The sequence below is a fragment of the Primulina tabacum genome, chromosome 11, assembly GCF_025594145.1.
Source record: "Primulina tabacum isolate GXHZ01 chromosome 11, ASM2559414v2, whole genome shotgun sequence".
NCBI lineage: Eukaryota > Viridiplantae > Streptophyta > Magnoliopsida > Lamiales > Gesneriaceae > Primulina > Primulina tabacum.
The window spans coordinates 3,247,080-3,264,055 of NC_134560.1; the positions used below are offsets into that span (position 1 = coordinate 3,247,080).

Genomic DNA, 16,976 nt, shown 5'->3' on the forward strand with positions numbered 1-16,976 from the left:
TATAAACTATCAATCAAACATTTAATTAGAGATATTTGTGATGTCTTTGAACTTGATCGCAATTTTTGAATAAAAAGGTTGAAAAAGTAGACGATTATTATTTTTTATTTTAAAGAATGTGCATTAAAAATATATTGAATTGGAAAACCTCTCTTTCTTTTTCTTTTGTAAATCCATACTTGCACGATGAAATTGGAAAACATCTCTTTTCTTTTCTTTTCCTTGTGCATGATATTGTCATGTCTAATTATTTTTTAAAAACTTGTCCATAATGGAGCCTAGCTAGGCATTTTTATGGTAGAAATGAAATGTAGTGTGAATTGTTTGTTCGTTTTGCGGATGATTCATTGTACCCTTTTCCATTTTCAGCTTTCCCTCAAAAAACATTCTAATATTGGCTTCTCCTTACATCCCATCTACATCGTTCTCCTCCATCCAATTTCTCTCTCTTTTTTATCTGGTAACCAATTATAAAAAAACATTCATAAAATTTTATTCAAAATTATTCGACAATTCCTTCTTGATAAAACTTATTTTGCATTCATCTCCTCGTTATTTTATATATTTGGCGCAAATGTTACCGTTTTTCAGCCTTGAGATTGTTAAATATATTTGATAATGTTAGTTGTCCCACGTCAGTTGGATAAAATACCTGGGAGTTGTATATATGATCTTGGACAATCCTCTCCCCTTGAGCTAGTTTTTTAGGTTGAGTTATGTCCAAGATTCAATATTAACATGGTATCAAAGCTCAGATTCTATTGTTATATGTTGAACTGGCTATAGTTGGGTCACCCGTTCTACCCATAATTGAGTGTTGAATTTTGGTTGCAGGTGATCATTATTGGGCCAGCTCATTATTCTCCAAACTCTAGAGCATAGAGTGGTATACACTCTCTATCTACCTATACGAGATCCTTGGGCTGCCTAACTGGCCCATTGCTGGATTGACATGTATTATCTATTCTTGATCTCATTTATAGATATAGATATATATATATATATATATATATATATATATTGTATTGATATATTTGTATCTATAAATGATATGATGGTCATTTATTGGACTATACATTTAGATATGTTTCATTATATCTAATAAATTAGGGTCACTTTATTGTTGGATACAGACGATATATCGAAACTGTATATTGATATTATATAAACTTTATTCTTTAATTTAAAATAAGTATATACTATCTTAATTTTATTTTTTTTTGAACCCCTATCTTAATTCGTTAACCATACTTTGTGTTTTCTTATGGCATTTCCTTGCCAGTACTACTGATATGTCAACGTTGACCATCTCAAATTTTTAGTTTTTCAATGAATTACATGTCAAGTCGTAATTATTGTATGATGCATGTAATAAATAACATCTATATATATTTAGTGAATGGTATTCATAGATAAATTTACAGATTTACAATAAATTTCTTCACTTTTAAATTTCTCATTTGTTGGTGTTTTATTTATTAATTTTTGCCTTCACAAGCCCGTGATTCTTCCTATCAAGTTGATTGAAACTGACTATCTTTTTAAGTTTGACAGCTTAAATTTTATGTGGAAAAAACAATGGATTGAAACAATATACATTACCCCAGTATTGATGGCGATGGCGATGGCGATCTATGAAATGCGTGACAAAATTAAATTATTGAAAATAATAATAAAAACAAGAATGCAAGAGAACATGATACATTTATTGGAATATTTATAATGAAATTTTAGATTTTAGAAATAAAAAATTCAAATTTAATGGTTTGTTTTAAACTTTAAATTATAAATAAAATAAATAATTGATTATCACAAAGATTGATTAGTATACTAATCACAATTAATTAAACTAAACAAGACTGCCGGAATATTCGAGGGGAATCTTGGGTGGTGACGGCGTGATGCTAAATGGTCGGGGGGTGATGGGCTTAGCTGGACGCCATTCCAATTTGGGAATGGGGCAGCTGGCACTACACATGGCCAGCTGCTTCTGTCTGTCCGCACCCTAACTTTGCACTATTCCCATTATACCCTTACTAACATTTTACTGGCAAACTTCTTCTTATTTGCCGGGTTTTACCAATATTTGTGATTTTCAGTTAAGAGTTGAAACATTTTAGTGGATACTAAAATCATTTTATCAAAGATAAATTTAGAAGTCATAAAATCAATTAGAGAGTAAGTCTCTTGTGAGACGGTCTCACGAATATTTATATGTGAAACAAGCCAATCCTACCGATATTCACAATAAAAAGTAATACTCTTAGCATAAAAAGTAATACTTTTTCATGATGACCTAAATAAGATATTCATCTCACAAAATACGACCCGTGAAACCGTCTCATACAAGTTTTTGTCAGTCAATTAATATAAAATCTCCCAAGTGCAACCAATCCCAATAAAATCTGGTATCTGATTTTTCCTTGTTTCGAAAAAGATAGACTTGACTTCTTATTCTTCTTCTTTTTTAAAAAAAATCTTGGTTTAGAATGACAAAAGATTTTTATATATGAGTTTGATTTTTGCCTATTGTTTGTCAGTTTGAGTGGGGGAACCATGACCGTTTGTGTGTGGAAATAACTATTCCATTAATTTAACCCCATATTTGGAGGCATTTAAGTTAATCTAGGTGATGTGCGGGGGCAATAATGGGAACATAATTACATGCAGAATTAGGGAAACGTTGGGAAGTCGGACCAGCTTATAAAATCATGTGTCAGCTGCTTGCGCAGTTAAAAGTCCTCCAACCCACAGAGGAATCCAAGGGGACAACACACAAATATATACATACAGTATGTTTGTTATGAGATATTTTCATGAACTTTAACTTGTGATACCGATTAATCATGTCACAATATTTTTAGTATATAAAATAATGTTTTTTTTATAAACGATCAAAACAAAATATATGTCACACAAAATTGATCAATTAGACTAATTTCACTTGAGTTTACGTGATATATATAGAATTTTATAAATAAATATCAAACAATTTTAATGTATAAATCAAGATAAGTTTAATGATATCTCACATTAATAAGAAAATTTATATTAACTGATTTTGAGTCTAATTTTTTTATTTTCACAAGAAAACATATAACAAATTATACAATAAGGCATAGTTTGGTACACATGATAGGATAAACATGTGATAAATAATATAATGATAAGTTAAGGATAAATAAGATGAAGTATATTATATTTAATATTTGGTATGATTTTAATAAGAGTGATTAAATTTATATATTAGATTGTAATGACAAAATTAACCTTATCATAATAAATTTTATAATTTCAAAGTTGTTGTTTGAGTTCATATTTTTTTCTATTCATGCGCCGATAGTGCTTGCATGATTTATTTATTTTTACCTAATTTTATATATTATATAATATGATAATTGAGCCCTTGATTTTGTAAGTCAAGTCAAATATCAATTTTTAAGGTTAATCGAGTGATACTAATAATTTATTGATATTTATAAAAATTATTTATATAATTATCTCGAATTCATTTATATAATTATCATATTATATAATATATAAAAATAAATAAAAATATTTATTTGATTTTAATTTCTACCTATTAGCATAGATTTATAAAAATTATTTATAAATTGAGGACAATTAAATTATTTGTAGTGTATTTTATCATTAAATTAAAATTATCACACCTAATAGAAGGGACATTTTATCCTTCTAAAAAATTATTTATCAAGAATCCATGATATTATCATGGACTTTTTAAAAATGTACCAAACATGGGATAAGAAGAATTATTTATCAATCTCTCCCTTATCTCATGTACCAAACTATGACTAATATATAAATATTATATACTATTAAATAATTTTTTTTAAAGAAATTTTTTTTTTTACGTGGGATGAATTATGTTGGACTTTTTCTGTACTGTTCACTGTGGTCACCGTTTAAAATAAAAGAAGACGTAAGTTTCGAGAAACAAAATGCAAATCGCTAGTCTCATAAAAACGCATTTTGGAAATCATCCGAATCATAAAAACGTCAGATTTTCAAGTTATCTAGGCATTTTTTATCCTATTATTTTTATTATAATCGCTGTTTTTGCCCCAAGAATTGTTGATCTAGTTTCAATTTGCAAAAACACGATTATCCTTGAATTTATCAATGGAAATCGAAAAATATATAAATGAGCTGAATTATCTGTTCTATTATGTTAAGATTGATGACATGATAGTAACACCTAGGAAAGACACCAATTTTTTCTTTCAACTTTAACCTTATATAATACTAATATTACATTTCTGTTTTTTGTTTTTTTAAAAAATTTCAATACACACTTTTATTCTTATTTTTTTATTTAAAAAATTCAAATATCAATTTAGTCCCTCCATAATTTGTCAAATTTCACTTTAGTCCATCGATAATAATTGTGGGGACCCGGACGCTAATCATCTTCTTAATTATCTTTGGGATTTAATTATCAATTAAGATAAACAGGGTCTAAAAATTTTTCTTTTTAAAATATAAGTGCGAAATGTAATGGAATTTAACTAATATACATCTCAGTATAAAAGTACAATAATGTACAATAATTATTCAAACTAGTCTAAGGTTCAACTACTAATTTCCAGTATTAAACCAAGTCTACATCCAAGTCCGGAATCACCACTCTAATCTCGATCTCTCATCAGTCCTCTTGACCCTGATCCTGCCCCACCTGTTGTCATGCACACATACAAACAAGACAACAGCCGGATACTCCGGTGATAATAAATCCCAGTATAAATAATGTATACATGCAGTTAACTGAATTAACATAAAAGCATGAATTATATCTTATCACATGTAGCATAATCAAACAACATGTATCAATACCAATCTGTAAATAATATCTGAATCGTAATCTACGAAACATACATCAATACGAATCTGTAAATCAAGTTCTAGTCTCGATATCTAAGACTCGACTCATCTCTCATTCTAATCTAGGGATCACGGTGAATAAGAACGTAACAAGTCTCTCACCTACTACTACCAGTCGCGGTGGCTGTACGTTCTTATTTCTGAACTTTGGTCTAGCTGTATCGAATAATCTACAATAAGAACAATGTATGTATCTTAAGCATATCGATACACCAAGCGTCCAGTGCCTTGGCGTATCTACCAAGACTAAGCCTAGTCTGACATTGTGCAATGGGTCAGTGACTATATTGTCAAAATCTAACCCCTCTGTCAGTGACTCTCACTCAATAGCTCTCTGCTTTCTACTTCTAATTCAATAGAATAACATAATCATTAAAACACAAAGGTATAAAAACAATATCATACAAGTATGTGGTTTAGGGAAACTCGAGTTAAATCTAACTCAAGTCGATCTCCCAATTAACATCAATTTATACATTTCTCTTCTCGGTCTGAGGAAGACGAAGTCTTGTATTCCAATCAGTCCCTACCGAATCTGACAATGACGATCGCATAAATACAATATCAGTATATAACTCAGTTCAAAACCTGTTTTGATCAATACTCAAATCAAACACAATCTGATTAATGTCAATGACATAACAATACAATCTCAATCAATACTGAATCTGATCAATATCAATCAACTGATGTTTCGACGGCATAATAATACAGTCTTGATAACCCCGTCAATCTCAACATAACAGATATAATATCAGAATTCATAATCAGTATCAGTACAATTCATAATCTCAATATCGGTATATCCAAAATCAGTACAACACAATTCTGATATCGAATCTCAATCAAATCTACTCCGAAAATCATAACAATTTCATAAACAGTCTATTCTTTAATCTGACTTCAGTTATACAATGCCTACTGTAACAGAAATATCATATCTGATTTGTATTCAATTCTGACAATATCATAAATTCAAATCATGTCTAAACGTAACAAAACTTACGTCCAGTTGTAGCCCGCGTCGATAGGAACACAGTACTGAAGTCGGATTCAAAATCAGACGGGCGGATTTCTCGTAAATCGAATTCTAAAATCTCACGTGAAGCATTCCTCAGAGCCTTTCTTTCTTTTTCCTTTTTACTGAAGAAGACGGTTATTGTATATATATATATACATACATATCTCGTGCATGCAAGGCAAGTGGCTCACTCCTTCACATAACACGTCTCGCGCATATGCGCGAGACCTACGGGTCTCGACTTTTAACCACTCGCGCATATGCGCGCTTCATCTCGCGCATATGCGCCAAAGTTTCTGGACGGGTCGCGCATATGCGCGCCTTATCTCGCGCATGCGCGCCGATGCTTCTGTAATCTTCGCGCATGTGCGCCGATACCTGTCGCGCATGTGCGCGGGGACTCTTCTTGTACTTCCTGTCAAATCTTCTTTCGGTTCTCCCGGTCTGATCCGTTCCGTTTATATCGATTAATAAATAAATCATTTCAGATTAATCTCAGATTACAGTAATAAAATCTCGGACCTTACATTTCTCCCCCTCTTAGATCTGAGTTCGTTCTCGAACTCGTAAGTAATCAATTCAGATCTATTAGAAGAAATGTATAACGAGTTTAAATCAGAAACTCATCTTAATGAATCCATTCTGAAATCTCAATCTTATCTTAGATTCTATCTCTCAAAATAGCTCTGACAAAATCAATCTCGCAATACTGGCTATATAACATCCGTATATACCAAACCACAGCTCATAACAAATCACTACCTATCAGCTGTTATCAAATCTGTTTATCCCATTCAAGGATATATTAAATCTTCAGCCTCGAATACCAATCGTCACCATCCGACGTTGGCATATTAAGTCTGTCTGGTCTGAGCTATCTTCATTCTTTTCTGAATTAGCTACCTTTTCTTTGTCATATCTCTGACCGTATCAGACCCTATCTCAGGTATCTCTGAGATATTATTCTTATATCAAAGAACTCTGCAGTACTCGCTGTACAATGTGTCATCTGTAACTATCTCATTATCCATCTGGTAATCTGAATACAATAATTCACACAGCGACCATATGTCATATCAATCAGTGCTACCATCCAGCACTGCGGCTCTATAAATAACTTCCCAGATCTGAATAGTATAGAGAAGAGTTTGTGGTATATTCTGCCACAAGTACAAAATCAAGCAAAAATCACAATCTGATATAATATATTGTTACATCCTGGTCAATCTAACCATTTCTTTGACATCGATCATTGTCCTCTGGTCATGTTTGTACGTCATCCTGTACAAACTAATAGATATAGATTGAACAATCTGTCAATCACAATCATATCATATCATAATCTGGAAAGTATTGCAGTGGTCTCATTACGAAATTCATCGAAATATACTCCTCATGTCTAGCCAAGAATATACAAATTCTGTAATAAATCTTCTGATTTCTATCTTTCTGTCTTCATTTATTGGCGATTTAGACATTTCAGTATAATTCCTGCCAACATTTCCGTACAAATTCTATCATAACTGATTTAATCTGTCTATATCAAAGTTGTCTGTCCGAATATTATGCATTCTCCGTCACCAAAATGAAAACTGAATCCACTACTGTGTGTTTCTGACACTATTTGTCAAGTTCAGATTCGAACTATTTGGTACAAACAAATCAGTTAATAATATAAAGTAAAGAAAAATACCAACCTGATATTCGGTTCTGGCTATCGATATCAAATTCTGTCGTGCAAATCTGACACATTTGACATCATACTATAATCATTCTCATACAGTAAAAAAATCACATATCTGCCACTCTGATCGATGTTCTGCTCTGATTATCGAATTTAAGTTCTGAACATTCTGGTTAAATCTCTGAACTGCCGAAATTCTCGAATTCAGCTCTGATTCGGTTTGAATAATCTGTATATAATCTCAACGGTTCACAATAATCTGTATCAAATACGAATTCAGAACACGATACTATCGAATCACATTCGAAATATCACTAATCTATACTGATCTAGTAACTAAAAAAATTTCAAGCAGTTCAAAACAACCATCGGACAAGATAATCTACTTAAACTCAAACGAAATGAATTTCTGACATTTCTGAAATTTCTGATATTTCTGATCGTTCTGATATCGGTATCGTTCTCAGTCACTGATTCTGATCTCAACTGTGGCAAAATCAATCGATATACTAACTTCAGATATCGCATATTCTGAATACAATATGTTTCAAGCAGAATTCATATCTGAATAATTTCTGTATACAATAATTACAGTTTTCAGAGTATTCAATACAATCTTCAGATATTCGATTCAGTCAATTAGATGCTGCAAGTATATCAAAATATCATAGATACAACCTGCATGAAATCAACAGAATATCTCTAAACATACTGAAACATGCCATAAAGAAACACTAAATCAGATGTAACTCCTGGTCGGTACTCTTCTACTGATCTTTTAATTCTTTCAATTCATTCTGTATCATTTTGTACATTCAATATCCTTCTGTATTGAATTCTAAAACGACAACAGTACCTGATATCAATTCAATTCTGAAATCTATCTTTCTGATATAAATCAAATCTAAAATCTTATCTGGCAATTATCAGCTAACTCGTACATCACTGGCAATCTGCCAATGCTAGGCTCGATTTCAGTACATCTACTGAATACATAAGGATATCATCTGCTCTTTTCTGTATCAATCGAGTCTTAGACAATACAGATATCAAAGGAATTCTAGATCTAGAATCCTTACCGTGGAATTTCTACTCATCAGCCATATCTGGTCTGAATTTTATATTCTCCTGAAAGGAATCTATAATAGTTCTGTACTTGTTCAGCATATTAATATCAATAATGCGGTCAAATCAGAAAACACAAGTACATCACCGTCCAACTCAATCTCATTCTCATCTTATCGTAGTATACGAGAGGTTATAGAATTCACTGATATCAACATGTTTCCCAAAAGGTAAAGAAATCGATACTACAGTACAAACAGACCCAATCGATAAAGCATATCTACATGCAACTCATTCCAACATATTCGTAATGAATGCATTAGTATATATCAATACATATGCAACATAATCATAGAGTAACTGTACCTGCCACTATATTATCAAGTGCCTCCTGGGGCTGTTCTTCGGTCATTGCCACCAGATGATTCTGCTCCCTGAAATCTTCGGGGACCTCTCTGTGGACAAACTCTAGCAAAGTGTCCCGGCTGTCGGCAGATACGACAAGCTACCAGTCACTCCCTGGCATTGCTCTGTGGAATGTCTCCCTCCGCAAATCCTGCAATATACTCCAGTATAACTCGGGCTGGAACCACTGGAGCTAGACGAACCACTCAGTCCGCTCCCTAACTTCTTAAACTGTTTCTTTCGAGCTTTCAGCAAATCTTGCTTTCCACTCGTGCTGCCGCGATCAAATCGGAGAGGGGATTGCTGTATCTGGGGTTGCATCACACATACCCTTTTTAGTTGTCTAATCAGACTAGCCTCCGCTCTCTTCGCTCTACTCAAGGCATCAAAAAAATGGTAAGGTCGCTGCATATTCATCAATGCAACTATCTCCGAGTTCAATCCTCTGATGAACTGATCCGCTACAGCTTCATCATTCCCAATTACATGAGGAGCAAAACGCAGTAGAGTAGAGAATTTAGCAACATATCCTTCAATATTCAGTTGACCTTGTCTCAAATTCTCAAACTCTGCTTTCTTGTCCTCCCGGTACGAAACTGAGAAAAATCTTCGATAGAATTCAGTTCTGAATATTTCCCACGAAATCAATGTACCTCTTGTTCTAGCATTCTTTTACTTGTAATCCACCAACTCCTGGCAGTCTCTCGTAACTGGTGGAATATCAGTTTAATTCTCTGCTCATCTGAATAATCAAGTAAATCAAACAGTATTTCTATGTCATCAAACCAGTTCTCACAATCTTCAGACGTCTCGATACCACTCAGAATCGGCGGCTGAAATAACTGAAACTCTTCCAACTGTATTTCCATCTGAGTTTCTGATACATCTATTTGTTCAGTCGAAGTACTACCCCTTTATGGAATTCTCCGTGGAGGTATATCTGCTTATCAAAACATTAGTACTCAAATACTACAAATCTGTTCCAATCTTTATCTGATCATCTTACTGCTGATCAAGAATCAAATCTTATTCATACTCAATAATACATATTACCAATTCAAATCAGATAATTAAAGAACATGTATTTTAAAGCAGTAAAGCATAATGTCATGCTAGCACGCACAATGTAAGTCAACATTAAAATAAATCTCATGCTAGCAATCACATGCAATGAAAGAAAACTCAATCTACCCCGCTCATTCTCTTCTATCTCAGTCTAAAGGATCTATAGCTCTGATACCACCTGTTGTGGGGACCCGGACGCTAATCATCTTCTTAATCATCTTTGGGATTTAATTATCAATTAAGATAAACAGGGTCTAAAAATTTTTCTTTTTAAAATATAAGTGCGGAATGTAATGGAATTTAACTAATATACATCTCAGTATAAAAGTACAATAATGTACAACAATTATTCAAACTAGTCTAAGGTTCAACTACTAATTTCCAGTATTAAACCAAGTCTACATCCAAGTCCGGAATCACCACTCTAATCTCGATCTCTCAGTCATCCTCTTGACCCTGATCCTGGCCCACTTGTTGTCATGCACACATACAAACAAGACAACAGCCGGATACTCCGGTGATAATAAATCCTAGTATAAATAATGTATACATGCAGTTAACTGAATTAACATAAAAGCATGAATTATATCTTATCACATGTAGCATAATCAAACAACATGTATCAATACCAATCTGTAAATAATATCTGAATCGTAATCTACGAAACATACATCAATACGAATCTGTAAATCAAGTTCTAGTCTCGATATCTAAGACTCGACTCATCTCTCATTCTAATCTAGGGATCCCAGTGAATAAGAACGTAACAAGTCTCTCACCTACTACTACCAGTCGCGGTGGCGGTATGTTTTTATTTCTAGACTTTGGTCTAGCTGTATCGAATAATCTACAATAAGAACAATGTCTGTATCTTAAGCATATCGATACACCAAACGTCCTAGTGCCTTGGCGTATCTACCAAGACTAAGCCTAGTCTAACAATGTGCAATGGGTCAGTGACTATATTGTCAAAATCTAACCCCTCTGTCAGTGACTCTCACTCAATAGCTCTCTGCTTTCTACTTCTAATTCAATAGAATAACATAATCATTAAAACACAAAGGTATAAAAACAATACCATACAAGTATGTGGTTTAGGGAAACTCGAGTTAAATCTAACTCAAGTCGATCTCCCTAATTAACATCAATTTATACCTTTCTCTTCTCGGTCTGAGGAAGACGAAGTCTTGTATTCCAATCAGTCCCTACCGAATCTGACAATGACGATCGCATAAATACAATATCAGTATATAACTCAGTTCAAAACTATGTTTTGATCAATACTTAAATCAAACACAATCTGATTAATGTCAATGACATAACAATACAATCTCAATCAATACTGAATCTGATCAATATCAATCAACTGATGTTTCGACGGCATAATAATACAGTCTTGATAACCCCGTCAATCTCAACATCACAGATATAATATCAGAATTCATAATCAGTATCAGTACAATTCATAATCTCAATATCGGTATACCCAAAATCAGTACAACACAATTCTGATATCGAATCTCAATCAAATCTACTCCGAAAATCATAACAATTTCATAAACAGTCTATTCTTTAATCTGACTTCAGTTATACAATGCCTACTGTAACAGAAATATCATATCTGATTTGTATTCAATTCTGACAATATCATAAATTCAAATCATGTCTAAACGTAACAAAACTTACGTCCAGTTGTAGCCCGCGTCGATAGGAACACAGTACTGAAGTCGGATTCAAAATCAGACGGGCGGAATTTCTCGTAAATCGAATTCTAAAATCTCACGTGAAGCATTTCCTCGGAGCCTTTCTTTCTTTTTCCTTTTTACTGAAGAAGACGGTTATTGTATATATATATATACATACATATCTCGTGCATGCAAGGCAAGTGGCTCACTCCTTCACATAACACGTCTCGCGCATATGCGCGCCACAATCCGCGCATATGCGCGAGACCTACGGGTCTCGGCTTTTAACCACTCGCGCATATGCGCGCTTCATCTCGCGCATATGCGCCAAAGTTTCTGGACGGGTCGAGCATATGCGCGCCTTATCTCGCGCATGTGCGCCGATGCTTCTGTAATCTTCGCGCATGTGCGTCGATACCTGTCGCGCATGTGCGCGGGGACTCTTCTTGTACTTCCTGTCAAATCTTCTTTCGGTTCTCCCGGTCTGATCCGTTCCGTTTATAGTCATCTCTATTAATAAATAAATCATTTCAGATTAATCTCATATTACAGTAATAAAATCTCGGGCCTTACAATAATAAAAAAGACTGTATATACACGTATCGCATATACAGAATAACTAATTTAGTACAAGGAAGTGCATTATAGACTAGACTAGCAGCTATGTTTGAGCTCCAAAATTCCAGAGATCTTAAATCCGGGAATGAACAGAACAGTAATAATTCAGAGAGAAATAATAAATTAAATAAATAAATAATAATAGGGAAAAAAAAGAGTAAATGGGAGAGAGAGAAAGAAAGAGAGGTGTCTCGTGAAGAAGCAGGTGAGATTTGAGAAGCCATGAAAACACCATTGTTATTATAATACATGAACAACACTGCTTCTTCATCTTACTCCTCCTCAATTTTTTTTTCTTCTTCTTCATCTGGGTGTAGCATGCATTCGTATTCATTCTTTGCTTGATATCCACGAGATCCCCATCTCCCTTTCTCTTTATCTCTTCTTTCTTTTGTTGGGGGCTTCACATTGCTGATATACGGTTGCGAGAATTCACGCGGGCCTCGTTACTTTCGGGATACGTGGTGCATATTTTTTGTCGTAGATAGGAAGGGGGTGCCTGTGGAAATGTCGCAGTCGAAGAAAACCATGTCGGAGCTTGGTCCGGAAACGCTGTCGGATCGGTTGAGGAGTTCTTTGACTTACGGGGAAGAAGATAATGGCGTTGAAGTTAACAAGCCGGATTTCCGTGAGCTCGATCTGGGTTCCCCACTCTCGCCGTTCAGGACTCGAACTGGTGGACGCCTTTCTGCCACCTCCACAGCAACAACCACCACAAGCAGTAGTTCCAGTTCATCAGGATCGCTGTCCGGCCGAATGTCCACGGGGCCTAACCTGAATATCCCCAAGAAGCCTGATTCCAACCCCAAAAGCTACTCAGGCGAGCTCTCTGTCGTGAGTTCTGCATCAACGGCCCGAAACGCTAAGCCGGGCCATAGACGTTCACATTCAAGTGGATCGCACTCGGTTGTTTATACTGGTACAGGGTCCGTTAGCTCCCCCACCGGAAATGTACTTCCCACCGGGAACATTTGCCCACCCGGCCGGAGTTTGAAAACCGGCATGGTGAGCCATCCGACGAAAACCGATGTATTGAGGTCTGGTGCGGGGAATTATGGCCATGGCAGTATAATGCGGGGTGGTATTGCATCCAAATCTGTCGCTGATATTGGACCCACAAGAGATTCGGGTAGAAAAATGGGAGTTTGCAATAGTAATGATCCGGAGGAGTTGAAGAGAATGGGTAATGAGAACTACAAGAAGGGTCAATTTGCTGAGGCTTTGAGCTTTTATGAGAAGGCCATTGCTATCTCTCCGAGGAATGCTCCGTACCATTGCAATCGGGCTGCGGCTCTGATGGGGCTAAAGCGGTTGGCCGAAGCTGTTAGGGAATGTGAAGAGGCCATTAGGTTAAATCCAGAGTACGCACGGGCGCACCACCGCTTAGGATCTTTGCTTCTTAGGTGAGTTTGCGGATAAAGAGTGATTCTTCTGAGGTTGCTTGTGAAAACTTCAAATTTTGATGCTTATTCTTGCCAATAATTTCCGGAAAATAGATCAACGTCTATTTAGCTTTTTGAAATGCCAGTTGATTTAATTTTAGTGAGTGTATTGTGGCAAGACTGATCTACTATCGAGCGAGTGAATGGTTTTTGTGTATCTTCCGCAGCTACAATGTGTATTTCTTCTTGTCGTTTTAAGTGGATAATATTGTATTCTCTTAGTTCCCCATCGTGCCAGTCCTTCCCTGATCAGTTACTTGGATGCAGTGGTTTTTCGGTTCTTTGCTTTTGTATTCCAAATTTGCCATTAAAATCGACTATATTGGCCATATGTGGAGGCTTTTGAGGTCTAAAATAATAAGAGACTGACAGAACATCAAAATTACCCACTGATGTTGGAATCTGTTCATTACTTTCGTCGACGTCGACGGTGTAAGGATCCAATTTAATTTATTGGTTCATGTAGTTTTGCAAGCATTATCATGATTGTGATCAGTTTGTTGTGGAAAGACTACATTTCATTGGTTTGTGTAATGAATTCTATTTTCATTTGGTTTGGTAGTTTCTGCCTTTTCCTTTTGTCGAAGGTTGTCCAAATTTTGTTTTTATCTTTCATCTAACTCTAGACTAGAAAACTACCTAATTCCTCCGGGCATGACAGTTTAGGGACAGGTTGAGAATGCCCAGAAGCAATTTTGTTTTCCATGGGCATCAGCCAGATCCCATAGAGGTACAGAAGTTGCAGTCAGTAGAGAAGCATTTAATAAAGTGCACAGATTCTCGGAAAGTTGGTGACTGGAGAAGCACACTGAGAGAAGTTGATGCTGCCATTGTTTCTGGCGCTGATGCTTCACCTCAGGTTTGATAAATTTCTTTATGCCCCGCTATTATTTATGCTAAACCATGGAAGACTTTTACCTCAATTGAACTGGTTGTATTTGGATTTACAGCTTTGTGCATGTAGAGCTGAGTCACTTTTGAAGCTTCACCAGTTAGATGATGCCTTTTTAGCTCTTCCAAATATTTCCAAATCTGAATTGCGGACTATCTCGCAGTTCCAGTCTAAGATATTTGGAATGCCTTTTGAGGCATACCTGTTTTTTGTTAGAACCCAAATTGAGTTGGCACGAGGAAGGTGAGCTTAGAATTTTTCGCATTCCCTCAGGTAGATTGAGTGTAGGGTTTCAAAGTATGATGGGAACTATGAAAGTTTGCAGGTTTGATAGTGCACTTGCTACCATCGAGCAAGCACGGAAGATTGATCCTCAGAATGCTGAAATCTCAATTCTACTTGATAATGTAAGGTTGGTGGGACGAGCTCGTGTTCGTGGGAATGATCTATTCAAATCAGAAAGGTTCACTGAAGCCTGCTCTGTCTATGGAGAAGGTCTCGGACTTGATCTTTTGAATCCTGTTCTATACTGTAACCGAGCAGCTTGTTGGTTTAAGCTCGGTCAGTGGGAACAGTCGGTAGATGACTGTAACCAAGCTCTGCGTATTCAACCCAATTATACGAAAGCTCTCTTGCGAAGAGCTGCCTCAAATAGCAAGGTCGAAAAACTTTTCATTACCAAACCTATTTTCTTACTTTATTGTGTTGCAACTTTTAAAAGCGGTCAAACGTCATATGTTTATGGCAGCTTGAGCGTTGGAGTGAAGCTTTGAGGGATTACGAACTATTAAGAAATGAACTCCCAGATGACAAAGAAGTTGCCGCATCATTGTTTCATGTGCAAGTTGCTTTAAAGAAATCACGAGGTGAAGATGTTTATAACATGAAATTTGGCGGAGAAATCGAGTCTGTTTTAGGGCTTGAGCAGTTCCGAGCAGAAATTTCTTCTTCTGGTAGGTCTACCTATTTTTACATTCATCTTAATCTTAATAGAGTATTCTTTGTAGCAAGTTAATGATCATAAATAGAAAATTACAGGTGCATCTGTAGTCCATTTTGAAGTTTGTTCCAATGTTCAATGCAAACATATGTCACCGTTCTTGGAAACATTATGCATCCGCTATCCCGCCATTAATTTTCTCAAGGTAAGAAAGTTATGTCTCTTTTTTTATCCGGGCTTTGATTGTTCTTTAAAAACACGTGTAAATACCTTAAATTTGTCTGTTTATCTTATTAAACTTTAGGTGGATATCGAAGAAAGCCCTGCAATCGCCAATGCCGAAAATGTTAGATTCGTACCCACAATCAAGATTTACCGAAAGGGCATACGGGTAAAGGAGATGGTCTGCCCAAGTCCAGAGATCTTGGAATCCTCGGTGAGACATTATAGTATTTAGATAATGGATACCCGATGCTCCTATGCCCGTGTCACAAAATTCGACTTGCATCTCAAAACCCTGCCGAATTATAAATTGTCGCTCATTTGCATCATATAAGGCTGGGCAGGCGCTAGTACCTCAAGAAGATTCTCCATGGAGCCATTTCTGGCCATTGCCAGAGAATTATAAGTCATAAAAGTGAGGCCCCTTTTGGTCTTTTATTCATTCATTCATTCATCTGATTCTGTCTTCCTTACATTTATCCATCTGTGATACTTTAAAACTTCTTTTCAAACCCGTTCTTACTGTTTTGCGGCAGACCAGCTACTTTGCTATACATGTTATTGCAAGAAAAATAGTGGTGATAAATATGTGAAATCAATTTGCCTTGGATCTTTATCTGGAAATTGTCAAGAAAGGAGAGAAGAAAAGGGTGAGTGTCTCAAATCTTATGCAGCATTCAGTGTACATGCTGTGCTATATCTTGTTTATATTTGTTGTGTTAATTAAATGCCGGCAGGTTGAATATGTATCATATCGCATGACAAGACAATTGGTTGATATTTAATCGGTATCAATATAATTGAGAATGTAGCATCAAATGTTACAGAAATATTTGAAACGAGTTGAGAGGCATGTCAAGGTGGCTATTAGATGTGGATTTGAACTCTACATGTATCTATATAATCAGATATTATACTCAAAAACATGAAGAATGGATGCCTTGGTGGGCAAAACATTGAGTTGCTCCTGCTCCCAAAGAAGGGTGAAATATGGTTGACATTACTGTCTTTTCTTTCTCTGCATTTTTATTACTA

General features: G+C 35.5%; 1 pseudogene; it reads left to right on the top strand.

Annotated features, from left to right (window-relative positions):
• Positions 1–12,589: 12,589 nt before the first annotated feature.
• Positions 12,590–16,956, top strand: LOC142518539 (TPR repeat-containing thioredoxin TTL1-like; annotated as a pseudogene).
• Positions 16,957–16,976: the final 20 nt, after the last annotated feature.